Raw genomic sequence first — 16,672 nt, forward strand, 5'->3', positions numbered from 1 at the left:
ATGGAACGACGATTGCATTTACGATAAATAAACGAATGAGAAATTAAATCCCATGCAAGTTGGCCATGCATAACCAAGTCCTAACTAGTAGATAGGAGTGTAACTAGATGATTAGAAGTTAACTAGAATAGTTAGTGGAATAGTGTTGAATAGTGATGGGAGACAAACAAGTACACAAGCCATACCTCTCCCTTTTCTCACTTCACCACACAATCAAACCAACCCATACCTTTTCCAAATTATTGTCAAATCTGCTGCATACATCCCATATATTCATTGTACACTCCCACACTTTAGCCACAAAAGAAAACAACCCCTTTTCCCTCACTTCAAGCTCTCCCATTTTTCATTCCAGCAGTTCGGATTTTCTGAGCAAGGGAGAAAGAAAAATTCATAACTCAAAATATACGCATTCAAATATCATGAAATTTTTACCATAGCTTTTCTATATCATGGGTAAGCTTCGTACCAAATTTCAGCCTCAAATTATTTTTTTTCAATTTTATAAAAATGTTTGAATGAGGTGCTGAAAGGTAACTCCGAAATTTTAACTTGTTTCTTTGTTTTGTTTCTTAAGGATCTAGCCCTTCTAGGTGTTTTCTAAGCAAACCAAGCCTCAATCATCCTAGCACTAACCTTCCTAGTATCCAAGAAGGTATAACTTTCAACCTTTTAAGGTTTTATGGTTGAATTTAAGAGTTATGTTTGTTGTAGTGTTAAGATCCAAAGAATTGTGTTTGTTTGAGTTTGTATTGATTATGTTCTTGCTAAAGACTTGAGATGTTGAGTTGTAATCCATGTATGTGATACTATATAGAGCATATAAGGTTCATGTGGGTGGATCTTGAGAAGTACTTGTGTTTATGATGGTTATAGGTAGTGATTGTGTTAAGATCAAGTAGTAGAAATTGAGTTTGGGCATTCTTGCACTTGATCTGTTTTCTGCAGGACATTCGGCCATGAAAATTGTTAAAATTTGAAAACCACTGGCCATTACTAGATAGAGATTGTTTTATAGTTTCTATACATGTATATATCATCACGAGGAGATTTACGGTTTAGGAGTTATGGTCGTTTTAGTGTAAAACATTTCTACGATTAGCCAACTGCACTTAAGTCCACTTGCATGGTGATTTTGAAGGACTTAAAATAATTTCAAGATTCTGGAAAAATTATGAAAAATGGATATGACAGTAGAGAAGAATGTCCAAAAAGAATTTTGAGAAAATATTAATTTTTCGATTTTATAAAAATGTTTTGGTAAAGAGAGCGTAAGCGAGAAACGCATAAAAACCTAGTTTTGACGCGCGTTTTCTCACGTTCGAGCTTAAAACTCGAAATGGACTTTCTAAAGCGAACGATCGATTTCAAAACTCGACCATGTTATAAAGTGAGAATATAAGTGTTGAGAATATGACGATCGGAGATTCGTTATACTTGAGTAGTTGTGAAAGTTGCTTAATAAAAGCGAGACGTTAATCGCGTACTAACTTAGACCATTGGTTCTTGTTTATAGATCCCAACCAAACACCAGAGACCATACCACTTCGATTACTCGAGGCAAGTTTTCGAAACCCTATCTCATACTATCCATGCTATATATATACTGTTGTGATATTGATGTCATGATTAACAGTTCAAATATATATGTTTGTCTATGATATCAATGCATACGAATTATGCGATTGTTTACGAAAACAAATTTCGTTTTACACGAGTATGAGAAATTGAAACGTATTTCAAATATAATATAGGATAATGGGAGTCGGAAATATTTTAATAACTATTTAATTCCGGAGAGAGCCGAACGCGAAAGATTTCTATTTCGATAAACAAAGTACGTTCGCGTAATATATATATCAAGCGAACGATTGAGATTTTGACTTAAACTTCGAGAAATATTGGTTTATTCATTTAAGGGACACCCTTACTTGATTGATTATTTTATAAAGCGATACTTAAGGGATTATTAAATATAAAGAAAGTATTTAAAAATATACTGAATAGTTTATAAATCATTTCACGTTATTTAATAAAGATTTAACTATTAAAAGAGCAATTATAGGATACCAAATCATGTTTTGATTATTTGATTAAGGTGTCTCCATTCGTTGGACCTTATTCGGAAATATTTTGTATTTAAGGTTTTTTATTAATTCATTGAACCTTAATTAGAAATACTTTATACTTAAGATTTTATCAATTCATTGAACCTTATACAGATATATTTTATTTATAAGATTTTATCAATTCATTGAATCCCTATTAGATTATTATGAGGCCTTAGATATTTAATATCTTTGGACTTCTAAAAACTTATTTAAAAATAGACATAGTTCCCAAGGGTACTTTCTAAATTATTCAAAACTCTTGAAAGAGATTAATCATTTGAAACCTATCAAAACCTTAGGGAACTTAGTCCAGAAGCATAAGAGTTTTGCTTCCTCGTTCAATAAAGAACAAGTGAGTAATATATGTGTCACCCTACTACAGATAGGGATTTGAAAATGATTTTAAATTCAAAACTCTGACAACTCCAAAAGATCAATTCAGTTAAAAGTGATGAATAAAACATCTTATTTACAGGTCAACTTTTAACGACCTATTCCTTCGAAAAAGGATTTTGAGCAAAAGATATAACTGTTTTGGGACTGGAATGTGGCCTGCCCGGCACGGAGTGGTATCGGGCAGTGACCAGGCGCGGAGTGGCGCATTATGCAAGCGCGGAGTGGCGCATTGTACGGTTATATGGTCTATGTGACCATTGACTTTCGGACTTGCACGGCAATGGGCAACCACCGTGTAGTGTCTTGATGAGCCCAAAGGCGGCTAGGTTTGTATTCCTTCTACTAGTAGAGAAAATTTCGTATTCGGCTGATCACCGATACGTGGTTTATTCCAGTATAGTCCCTTTCTTCTATTTTGGAAAAACTGTTGTGAAATATACAACAGAGAGCCGATAAGGCTGAGTTTTAAATAAGGATATTGATGAATATATATCAAATCCATTTGAGAAATCTGTCGATAAGACTGAGTTTAAATAAGGATGTTGATGATTATATATCAAATCCATTTGAGAAATCTGCCGATAAGGCTGAGTTTTAAATTGGGATGTTGACGAATATATATCACACCCATATGAGAATCTTGGTTCGAGTAACATCTTGAGATTTTGAAATAAAATGAGTACGAGTATAAAATGATTTTGAGAAGGAGATGAATACAAGTATTCAGTGGATATACTATTGTAGTTGATTTTGAGAATTTTATAAATTTGATAAGCATATAAACTTTCAGAACGCTTTGGAGATACAAAGTATAATTATTGGTTTTATTTATCCTTACATACTTAATTATGGGGATATATACCTTGCTGAGCTTTAATGCTCACCCTTGCTTTTATATATCATATCACAACAGACTACCAGCATGGATCAGACCAGGACTGTTGTCCTTAGGCGGGTAAGGAACGCTCGTGAGTTCCGTAGGCTTTTTGTGCGCCAGCCCCGTCAGGTAGATAAGTGGAAATGATTTATTTAATAATGTTTCCAAGCATATAACCTGTGTGTGTGTGAGTCTGAATAAAAGGTCGAGTAATATTGTGAAAAGAGAATTATTTAATTAATAAGTGATCGTAACAACCCGAATTCACGACCTTGGATTTGGGGGTGTTACAATATCTCTTCTTATGTTTGTCTCGATCTTCTTTCCTTTAACCAACTTCCTTCCTTATCTAAACGTCCTTCAGTACTTAAGTTTTGATATCCATCTTCTGATGATTATCTCCTGATAATATAAGTACTGATATCCTTAAGTCCTGACTTCCAGTAAGTACTGATTTATCCTGTTTAAGTAAGATCTGAAAACTAAACATAAATCACATTAGCCATGACATTATCAAATATATCTAACATAGTTGTACAAATATATTCTGATGATATTATGTTTGGTGCTACTAATGATTCTTTCCGTGAGTGATTTTCTAAGTGTATGCATAGTGAATTTAACATGAGCATAATGAGAGAGCTTAATTATTTCCTGGGCTTGCAAATAAAGGAAACTCCTAAAGGCATTTATATACACCAATCCAAGTATTTTAGGAACTTTCTCAAAAGATTTGGTTATGATAATATCAAGTCGAAATCAACACCGGTGAGTATTGTCAGCAAGTTAACAACCGATGAACAAGGTAAAGATGTTGATATTCAGACTTATAGAGGTATGATTGGAAGTTTATTATATCTTACAACCTCTAGACCTAATATTATGTATAGTGTTTAAGTTTATGCAAGATTTCAAGCTAAACCTAAAAAGTCTCATTTAAATGTTGTTAAGAGAACATTCAAATATTTAAGTGTAACTATTACTCTTGGTTTATTTTATCTTATCACAAATACATTTGATCTTCTTGGGTATAGTGATGCAGATTATGCAGGTTGTCAGATAGATAGATATAGGACAAAGTTTAGTTTCTTGGATAAGCAAGAAGCAAACATTTATTGCATTATCTACAACTGAAAGAGAGTATTTAGCTGCTGAGAGTTGTTACTCACAAAAGCTTTGGATGATACAACAGGTTAAGGGTTTTAGAATTTCTTGTGGTCAAACTCCTATTTATTGTGACAACACAAGTACTATAAATATTTATGAGAATCAAATGAATCACTCATGAACAAAGTATATTGATGTATGACGTCATTTCTTGAGAGATAATGTTGAAAAAGGGAAGGTCAAGCTCATCTTTATGGCTACTGATGTTCAAATTGCTAATATTTTCACAAAATCTTTGGCTGAAGAGAGTTTCAGCACGCTAAGAAGGGAATTGGGAATGTGCAATATTTAGTAAGCAAGGTAACAAGCTATAACTGGGTAATATCAACTTACTGTTAGTTGTTAATATTTATTTGATCTTTTTGCATGACAGTTAAAATATGTGTTAATTGGTCAATGTTATGTGTTTTCAATATGTCCGTTATGTTTTTGTATTTATGATAATTTATCTAGTAAATTGTATCGTGACTACTAGATTGTTGTATAAATTTTAAATTCATATATGTGATCATTTAAATATGTCAATCTAGTTATACATTAGTAGATGTGTTTTAAATTTTTTTTGAGTTATCAAATGAATTATTTTAGAAATCTATCTAGTTTATTTAGTATTTATCCTAAAAATACTCCCTTTTAATTATAAAAAGTGTGACGACCTCTACCCCGGGGTCAGGAGTTGACGTCATCAAAAATAACCATAAGATAAACAATTCAATGATAAAATATAACTACGACCCCTTTTACCAAGATCTTTTCCAGATTTAAGTATGATTTAGGTTACACTTAATACAAAACCAACTTATAACAATACTCTGAACAATACTATCTTAATACAGCAACTCAACAGACCATCTTTGGTCCACACAACTACCTCAGAGGAGCCTGACGCGAAAGAAACTGGAACTGTGCCCTGACTACCGCGGAAGAATCTCCTAGGCATCTGCAATACATATGTAAAACATTCTGCAAGGGTGAGCAATCAATTGCTCAGCAGGACCACTATATGAATAACAAAATAAAACAATTTATGATAAAACAGTGATAGGAACATAGATTATAGCTCATTTGTAACTCATGGTAAACATTCATAACATGCTCTGTAAACCAATATCAGTAGTGTGCTGTGTCAAAATACCAAAGTTCAATTTTAGCATGCTATTTCCTTTCTAAAACCACTGTCCATTGCTGGACCCATAAATCATCTGCCCCGTTACGAGGACCATAAACCATTTGTTCCGTTACGGGAACCATTAATCCAAGTCAGATATAAAAGTGGATGAATTCTAGGGACAGCTGATCAGTCTATCCCACCACAAGTTATTCCGGAACTCAAAGACTAGCTAGGTCTCTGTCATGTTGGACTAAGCGGCCTACCAGTGCGCGCATCCGACTTAGCCTCTTACGCAACCATGCTGGGTCGTTACCTAATAACGGGCCTCTTACGCCACTGACCATCCAATATCTGATTCATTTTTATCCAGTTTATAAAATCACTTACACCTATCTCTTTTTAAACTATTACAACACACATTCTAAAAATCCTTTTTTAATTTTAATCACAATCTAGAGATAGGCATTTTCAGAAGTTACTTTTTCCCCAAAACATCAGTTAATAAAACATATTTAAATACGGGGAATACGTAACTTAAAACGTTCTGTTCCAATACATAATTTAAATCAACAATTATTCATATATACTGAACTGTAAAAGATTAGTTCAGGGGTACTTGCCTTGCAGAGCTTTACGACTATTACTAATTAATTATGATCTGACTCGGACGCTCAGGCTTTATCGTCTAACCACTAGATCACCTTGGATTCGACTTCAGTACTCAGGTTCTTCGGTTGAACCCTACCGAGCTCGTCGACTGTTCACTAATTTATCTTTAGTCCAACGTCCACTTTCAGGTTCCCGACTATAACCTACAGGGTCGAAATACCCTACGTTAGACGACCAGGTATGTTTGACATATCCTCGCTAACAACCTACCCATTCATTATCAATTCCTGACTCGTAAGTACACATGTTATAATAACACACATAACAATTAGGGTTCACATTCACGAAAAATAGGTTCGCTGTTCGTTTTCGGAAAAATACATATACTCGTCATTTACAAAAATTAGGGATATTACTTTTTGGCAAAACAGCTCGCTACCACATACAATCAAATTTTGTATACAACATATATATATGTTTATATATACTCATTCGACGACCTGATAATTACTGGATATGCTCCCATATTTCCGTAGTTCGGTTTCTCGGAAATTGGGCAGCACCTCCTTTATTTATCGGACTAACCCGTCGAACAACTCGACGTCACATCAATCACAACCAAATCCAAATCAACTACAATCTAATTCCCAACCACCGATTTCAGTCAACAACGTCAATTCACAAATTCTCCAACACCACTTAAATATAATTATTTACATCTTATATTTTTATTCGTATTTTATATTTATTTATTTTAAAATATTAGGACTTAGATTACGATCATCACGGTCCACTGTCAGCTCACAAATGTTCATCGCTGACAACGGCAAAATTCACGGGTACCCATTTACTTTGGGTTTCCAGCGGGAATTTCACCGATAATTTCCGAACCATTATAATTTCGAAAATCACAGAAGTTCGTATATTATTTCTCATAAATTCAAATTAAAGCTTCGAATTTAATAAAGTTTCAGAGATATAATCTGTCAAACAAAAACCCACAGAACATCAATCAACACTGGAATATTCACACACGGCAACAACATCGAACAACTGAGCAACAGGGATGACTACACGCACGCACAAACGCGCCACCCAACAACGAGCAGCACGCACAAGGGATGAGAATGGTGCAAATGATGTTGCATGTTTTATGTTGGCAACTATGAGTGTTGAGCTTCAAAGACAGCATGTGCATATGGATGCATATACTATCAATGAGCACTTGCAAAGCATGTTTGCAAGCCAAAATCGTCAAGAAAGGTTCAACACGAGTAAGTCACTTTTTAATTGCAAACAAGGGGCGAGTTAACCAGTTGGCCCACATGTTCTGAAGATGATTGGTTACATTGAGTACCTTGAAACTTTGGGTTTCCCGATTGGTCTGGAAACTGGTATTGACCTAATCTTGAATTCTTTGAACAACAAATTCACTCATTTTGTTGTGAATTACAATATGAATGAATTTGACAAAACACCTACTGAATTGTTGCATATGTTGAGAACATATGAGACCAACATGAAGACATCTAAACCTGCTCCCATACTGATGGTGGGAAATAAAGGTAAGGCCAAAGGGAAGGGCAAATGGAAGGGTAAGAAGAAGATTGGATATGATTCTACACCCAAGCCAAAGTCAGGTCCCAAACAGGCTTTAAAGCCTAAAGGTGGTGTGGCCAAGGGTGAATGTCACTACTGTAAGAAAGATGGTCACTGGAAGAGAAACTGTCCAATTTACTTGGAGGATCTGAAGAAAAAGAAAGCAGTTCAGATTTCTGGATCAGGTATTTATGTTATAGAAGTCAATTTGTCTATTTCTACATCTTGGGTATTTGATACTGGATGTGCTTCTCACATTTGTATAAATGTGCAGGGCCTGCAGAGAAGTAGAACTTTGGCTAAGGGAGAAGTGTACCTAAGAGTAGGCAATGGAGCAAAAGTTGATGCTTTAGCTGTAGCGACTTATTATTTATCTATGCCCTCTGGGCTTGTTTTAGAACTAGAAGACTGTTTTTACGTGCCTGCGATTCGCAGAAACATTATTTTTGTTTCTTGTTTGGACAAGAAAGGTTTTTCATTTACAATAAAGAACAACAGTTTCTCTTTTGCTTTGAATGATTTAACCTATGGTGTTGCGCGTTTATTTAATGGTTTATATGTTCTTGATTTAGATAACCCTGTCTCTAATATAGAAAACAAACGACTTAAAATGAATGACTCAAATCAAACATACCTCTGGCATTGTCGTCTAGGCCACATAAATGAGAAACGCGTATCCAAATTACATAAGGATGGATACTTGGATAAGTTTGATTTTGAATCATACCAAGAATGCGAATCTTGTTTGCTTGGTAAGATGACTAAAGCCCCTTTCACTGGTAAGGGTCAAAGGGCCACTAAACGTCTGGAGCTCATACATAGTGATGTATGTGGCCCAATGCGTGTAATGGCTAGAGGAGGCTACTACTACTTCATAACATTTACTGATGATTTCAGTAGATATGGATATGTATATCTTATCAAGAACAAATCCGATTCTTTTGAAAAATTTAAAGAATACAAGGTTGAAGTAGAGAAGCAAATTGGCGGAGATGCAAGTATTAAGATCTTACGATCCGATCGTGGGGGTGAATACTTAAGCACCGAATTTAGAGAGTATTTGAAAGAGTGTGGTATTGTATCACAACTCACTCCGCCAGGAACGCCTCAATGGAATGGAGTTTCAGAGAGGAGAAATTGCACCTTGTTGGACATGGTGCGATCAATGATGAGTCATGCAGATCTTCCAATTAGTTTCTGGGGTTACGCTCTAGAAATAGCGGCTTTCACACTTAACCGTGTTCCTACTAAGAAGGTTCAAAAGACTCCATATGAGATATGGAAGGAGAAACGGTCAGGCATGAACTTTATGAAAGTTTGGGGATGTAAGGCGTTTGTGAAACATCAAGAATCTGACAAGCTTGGACCTAAATCCGAAGAGTGCATTTTTGTAGGATACCCTAATGAAACAAAGGCGTATTATTTTTATAGTCCTTCTGAGCAGAAAGTGTTTATTGCTCGAGATGCTGTCTTCAAGGAAAGAGATTTTGTTTCCAAAAGAAACAGTGGGAGAACTATAGATCTCGATGAAGATCGAGAACCGCAAAATAGCATTGAACCTGAAGTGGAACAAGAGCAGAATAATGATAATGCTCAACAAACACAGGTTGTTCGTAGATCTGGTAGATTTCGCCATGAGCCAGAGAGATATGGATTTCTCATGACTCAGTGTGGTGATTTGATGCTCATAGATGAAGATGAGCCTCTCACATACCAAGATGCTATGAACAGTCCAGACTCTAAGAGATGGCTTGAAGCCATGAAATCCGAGATAGATTCCATGTACGAAAACCAAGTATGGACTTTGGTTGATCCACCTGAAGGGGTAAAACCCATAGGGTGCAAATGGGTTTTTAAGAAGAAAAAGGGCATGGATGGAAATGTTCAGACCTATAAAGCTAGGCTGGTTGCAAAAGGTTTCAAACAAATTCATGGTATTGACTATGATGAAACTTTCTCACCAGTGGCTATGGTCAAGTCTATAAGGATTTTACTTGCCATTGCAGCATTCCATGATTATGAAATCTGGCAAATGGATGTCAAAACAACCTTCCTTAATGGAAGCCTTGAAGAGGATGTGTACATGACACAACCTGAGGGTTTTGTCGATCCAAGGAATACTGGCAAGGTATGTAAATTGCGTCGATCCATTTATGGATTGAAGCAATCCTCTAGGAGATGGAATATCCGTTTTGATGAAATAGTCACAGAGTATGGATTTGTTCAAAACGAAGATGAACCGTGTGTTTACAAGAAGGTTAGTGGAATCTATGTGGCATTCATAGTACTATATGTTGATGATATACTACTAATGGGGAATGACATACCTTCTCTAAAGGCTGTTAAGACTTGGTTAAGGAGAAATTTCTCCATTAAAGACTTAGGAGAGGCATCCTACACTCTAGGAATGAGGATCTATAGAGAAAGATCTAGAAGGATGATCGGTCTAAGTCAGAGCACATACATTGATAAGGTTTTGCATCGTTTTGGAATGCAAAATGCAAAAAGGGGATATGTCCCCGTGTCTCAAGGGATAACGATCTCTAAGGACCAGTGTCCGAAATCATTGGATGAGAAGGACCACATGAATAAAGTTCCATATGCTTCAGCAATTGGATCTATCATGTATGCAATGGTATGTACTCGCCCAGATGTCTCGTATGCTTTGAGCATGACGAGCAGATACCAGTCTAATCCGGGTGAAGGTCACTGGACGACAGTTAAGAATATTCTTAAGTACCTGAAAAGAACTAAAGATTCATTCTTGGTGTATGGAGGAGAAGAGAAACTCGTTGTAAAAGGTTACACCGATGCAAGTTTCCAAACAGACAGAGATGATACTGTATCACAGTCTGGTTTTATGTTTTGTCTAAACGGAGGTGCTGTAAGCTGGAAGAGTTCAAAGCAAGAAACAGTAGCTGATTCTACAATGGAGGCTGAGTACATTGCAGCTTGTGAAGCAGCTAAGGAGGCCGTTTGGATTCGAAAGTTCATTTCTGATTTGGGAGTGGTTCCATCGATCGCAGATCCCATTAATCTATACTGCGATAATAATGGAGCCATTGCACAGGCTAAAGAACCTAGATCACACTCCCGGGCTAAACATATACTCAGGAGATTTCACCTTATTCGAGAGATTAATGAAAGGGGTGATATACACATATGTAAAGTGCACACAAATGATAACATTGCAGACCCACTGACCAAAGGCTTGTCGCAGCAGAAGCACGATGGTCACACTAGTTCCATGGGTATTAGATATATGGGTGATTGGCTCTAGTGCAAGTGGGAGATTGTTAGTGTAGGTGCCCTAGAGGCAATACATTATTCTTTTAAATCTTTATGTCAGTTGATCATTCAATAAATGTATTTATTATGACCTTAATTACTGCGATATTTTGTTAGCATAATAAATGTCCTTAGAATCATGATACAAATTGTATAGTTGAAGTACATGACTTGAACTTAAGATTATATAATATATCATATTCTTAAAGGTCCCTAGTCGAGTATTATTATATAGGACAATAATAATACATAGATAGACTAGTGTGTTGTTTGACAGGATAACCACATCTCATTGGTTATAAGTATGGGGATACTAAAGTCAATACATAGGTACATGTGAGAGTACATGGTACAGGACAGACCCACAGTGAGATTCTTCATGTTTAATAAAGTCATAAGAAAGACTCACAGTGATAATGGTGTAATGATCCTTTGACTTGAAATCATTATATTTCTATACGAGGATTAATATACTTTGACTACATTAAAAGTTACTTTTGATCGGGTGATGATAAAAGTGGACATCGGGTATATCATGAGTCGTATGAGAAATATGAATGTTAGATAAAGGATTTAACCCTCATATAATTAGGAGAGATATTATTGGCCTCTTGATTGAGTGAGATTATAAAAGCATGGCCACGCTCAAATAATGATTTGTCTTAAACCCAGATTAAATGTTGAAGAGGATGACTAAATACATGCCTTGAGTTTAATCTATAATATGTATGGTTAAAGGGATTATATTACACGAAAAACATTAATCACGAAAGGTTTTATCTAATCACGATTTAATTATTGTTTAATTGGGTAACAATGATGTACTACTAGATACCGCTCATTGTTTATAATTTTATTAGAGAATAAAATTATTAACAATTAAATAATAGCCTATAGGGTCGCACAAATAGAGCACTTAATGGAATAGTTAATTTAAATTATGGATTTAAATTAATTGATGATTATTCGAATTTTATTATAATTAAGTAAGACTTAATTGAGATAATATAAATTCGAATTAAAAGGAATGTTTTTGCCCATAATAATTAAGTATGACTTAGTTATTAATTAAATAATATAAATTCGTTTTATTATTTAATCCAATACCTACTAGGGTTGGACTTTGCTATTATGGGCCTTTTTAATCAGCCATTATAAATAGATAATGATAGGTTAAAGAGTGGGTGTACGTTTTTGAGAAAAACCCTAGCAGCAAAGAGAGGCATAGGCAATTCAGATCGTCAAGAAGGAGGCTAGTACATTCATTCCGTAGTCAAGTTCGTGAGACGTTCTTGAAGGTGCTCGTGTGGATACCATAGAGGTGTTTCTCCGAGAGGTAGACACAAAGCGTGATAGCTAGGATCTCCGTTGAGTTCGTGAAAGTTAAGCTCTTGAAAGGTATGATTCGTTATCTCCATAATCTGCCCATAATTATACACGGATCCTGTTTTTGGGTTTCGAAATTTTTGTTTTATTTACGTTTATCCGCTGCGTTTTATGCCTTCGAAACCCAAATAATAACAATACTCTGAACAATATTATCTCAATACAACAACTCAACAGACCATCTTTGGTCCACACAACTACCTCAGAGGAGCCTGACGCGAAAGAAACTGGAACTGTGCCCTGACTACCGCGGAAGAATCTCCTAGGCATCTGCAATACATATGTAAAATATTCTGGAAGGATGAGCAATCAATTGCTCAGCAGGACCACTATGAATAACAAAATAAAACAATTTATGATAAAACAGTGATAGGAACAGAGATTATAGCTCATTTGCAACTCATGGTAAACATTCATAAACTAGATACCCAAAACTAGCATGCTCTGTAAAACAATATCAGTAGTGTGCTGTGTTAAAATACCAGAGTTCAATTTTAGCATGCTATTTCCTTTCCAAAACCACTGTCCATTGTTGGACCCATAAATCATATACTCGTCATTTACAAAAATTAGGGTTATTACTTTTTGGCAAAACAGTTCGCTACCACATACAATCAAATTTTGTATACAACATATATATATATATATATGTTTATATATACTCGTTCGACGGCCCGATAATTACTGGATACGCTCCCGTATTTCCGTAGTTCGGTTTCTCAGAAATTAGGCAACACCTCCTTTATTTATCGGACTAACACGTCGAACAACTCGACGTCACATCAATCACAACCAAATCCAAATCAACTACAATCCAATTCCCAACCACCGATTTCAGTCAACAACGTCAATTCACAAATTCTCCAACACCACTTAAATATAATTATTTACATCTTATATTTTTATTCGTATTTTATATTTATTTATTTTAAAATATTAGGACTCAGATAACGATCATCACGGTCCACTGTCAGCTCACAAATGTTCATCGCTGACAACGGCAAAATTCACGGGTACCCATTTACTTTGGGTTTCCAGCGGAAATTTCACCGATAATTTCCGAACCATTATAATTTCGAAAATCACAGAAGTTCGTATATTATTTCTCATAAATTCAAATTAAAGCTTCGAATTTAATAAAGTTTCAGAGATATAATCTGCCGAACAAAAACCCACAGAACATTAATTAACACTGGAATATTCACACACGGCAACAACATCGAACAACTGAGCAACAGGGACGACTACACGCACGCGCAAACGCGCCACCCAGCCACCACCACCGCCTCGTCGGAAAAGCCGAGAAAGGGCGGCAGTACAGAGCGGCATAGTCGAATTACAATATATATACATAATCACACATACCCGGTAGCACATATGCGTATGTATACATACATCATAAAACAAAACGGAAATTGAAACCACCAACAACTTGAAGTTCAGGCGGCGGCTTACCAAAATAGGGGAGAAACAGCCGCGACGAACCCAGAGCCGGAGTAAGGGAATCAGAAAAATGAAGAAATTAATGCAAGAGAGAGAGAAGAGAACTGGGAGAGAAAGAGAGGGGTGAGAGAGCCGAGAGACAGAGAGGATGAGGAGAGAGAGAGAGAGAGAGAGAGAGAAGTGATGTTAATCATCCAAAACACTACCCCTGTTCTGCCCTGCCGCATGTCCAATAAAAAGGGACACGTGGCTGTTTTCCGGACTGCAAGCCAAAAATATAATACTAAATCGTAATAATACGATATATATCATGCGCGAAAACTATCAAAATAATCTCAAAATAAATCTTAAAATGTTAAAAATAATTCAGAGTAAATAAAGACATAAGTTTCGTAATTCTTAAATAAGTTTTAAAACAAAATTTATACCTGGATTTATCAATATAACGAAACAACACGCGGTAAAAACTAATCCCGAAAATTCCCAAAATAATTTTAAAATTCCCGGAATATTTCAAACTTAAATAAATATGAGTTTCATAATTTTTGAAAAATTCGGGAATTAAATACAGATTTTATGAATAAGTGCAATCAGAAAATCATACAAGTTAAATAATTGATAAAATATTGATTTCACAATTTTATAAAATCCTAAAAATAATTATTGAAATTATAAAGTCATAAAAATAATATTAGAGACAATCCAAGTATTTATGGAAATAAAACTGCAATAACACCATTTTTAACAACGATACAAAATCATACAAATCATTAATTAACCACGCAATTCAATTTGATACACTAGTAATCACATACACATAGTGACAGAGTAATAACCCACTGACTGAACCCACACAAATATTTTATTTAATTATTTATTCCATAATTACACATTTAATAATAATAAAAATATACGGGTCGTTATAAAAAGGACATTAAAACAAACAGTCACGACAAGTATTTTTACTTTTCATACACCTATTTTAATCATATTTAGGGTTTCATCTCTAGCATTCATCAAATATACTCTTTGTACAATTACGATGATTGTGTTGAGACTAGCGATGAGGAATAAAATTAGGGCGAACGTTAAAGGCCAGGTGAGTGAAAGAGATTATGTTACACCATATGTGTCTTGAAATAGACGAAAGCTAATCGATGAAGATGAATCGGAGAATGAGTATTAGCCAGTTTAGATTGAAAGCGGTGATGAAGGATCGGGTGTGCTCAAGAGTACTGCTGATGGAAAACGGCTCAAGGTTGAAGGTTCTAATTCTAAAGATCTTTCCATACAAAAATTCATCTATGGTAAACTCGGTTCTGAAGATCTGTTTAATTCATGTGGATTGGTTAAGACTGATGCTCAGACTTAATTTTAATTAACTTTTTAATGATTAAGGGGGAGTATTTAGAAAAATTGTGTTTTTAAATATTTTAAAACTTGATGTTTTGTTTTGGTACTTATGATGGTTTTTGAACTATGTGCTTATGTTGGTTTGTTTGATTGCTGGTGGTTTGAACTTGGTGATTTAGTTCACCTTAGTTGTTTAAGTTGGTTTGATTAATGACTTAATTGCTGTTTTTCTATTAATTTGTTTATCTTAGGTAATTTTTCTTGTTATGCTATATTGTGTTATATTTAAATTATGAACATGTGTTGTACGATTTAGGGGGAGTATCAAGTACTTTCCTAAAGATTGTGTAATCATCAAAAAGGGAGAGATTGATACTCTTATGATTTTGATAATCACACTGATAATAAACTCACAACTTATTATAATATTCTAATAACAAGCTGATTGCAATTTATATAACTGTTACTAACATCATTTTGCAGAAGTCAAACATTATGATAGATTGAATCTATCAACAAGTTAACTTTGTTCTTGACAGACTTTTCAACAAGCTTACAGTTGAAGCCAGGAATAATTCAAGATAAACCAAATGTGCGGTTTTCAAGAAAATAGATATAAATGAATTTTTGTAAGGACTATATGTTATATTTAACGTGTTTAAATATATTAGTACTCATCAGATATTCAAACTCTTTTAAACAAAACCATTTCCTATTTTGTAGTAAGTTGTTTATAAACGTTTTCTTATCCTAACAATTTGCTTCAAGATCAATATCTAATTTAAACCAAAGATAGACGTTTTTGAATCTAGTCTACTTTATCTTATATTTAGTTTAAATGCATTTTAAGATTATCTTAACGTTCAAATAATAACCAACTAACCGTGAGACTTGGTCAAGATTAGAAATGTTGGTGTTTTTATTCAAAAGTTAACTTAGTCTATAAATAATATCATTGAGTATACTTGTTTTAAAGGTTGATCCACGAAAGTATAACCAAATACAAATTTGCATTCATTGAATATTCTTATTTCTGAGCTCTATTTTACTCACGCATATCTATATACATAGAGTTCATAGTTTTAGTTGTAATTTTCATTTAAACTTGTGGTGTTTAAGGTGTAAACATTTGTTTCCGAGTAGTTGAGCTTGGATAATAAGGGTTCGGGGAGTTAGATTGCTAGAGAAGGCTATACAAGGTTGGTATAAGGCTTAGAGGGCAATTTTTAAAGGAAGGTGTGTTATCAGCAAACTGCTATTAAGGATAACGGATAAAGTGATATATATTATTTAATCTTGTATTCGTATCATTTCAGTAATTAATAATATATT

At 34.7% G+C, this 16,672-nt stretch overlaps 1 long non-coding RNA gene across 1 annotated transcript; it reads left to right on the forward strand.

Moving 5' to 3' along the window:
- Positions 1 to 308: 308 nt before the first annotated feature.
- On the forward strand, positions 309 to 4,907 carry LOC141701739 (uncharacterized). Its single transcript, XR_012566885.1, has 4 exons — positions 309 to 456; positions 578 to 655; positions 1,517 to 1,560; positions 3,421 to 4,907. It is a non-coding gene; the product is annotated as an uncharacterized LOC141701739 (long non-coding RNA).
- Positions 4,908 to 16,672: the final 11,765 nt, after the last annotated feature.

The sequence above is a fragment of the Apium graveolens genome, unplaced genomic scaffold (genome assembly GCF_009905375.1).
Source record: "Apium graveolens cultivar Ventura unplaced genomic scaffold, ASM990537v1 ctg4317, whole genome shotgun sequence".
Taxonomy (NCBI): domain Eukaryota; kingdom Viridiplantae; phylum Streptophyta; class Magnoliopsida; order Apiales; family Apiaceae; genus Apium; species Apium graveolens.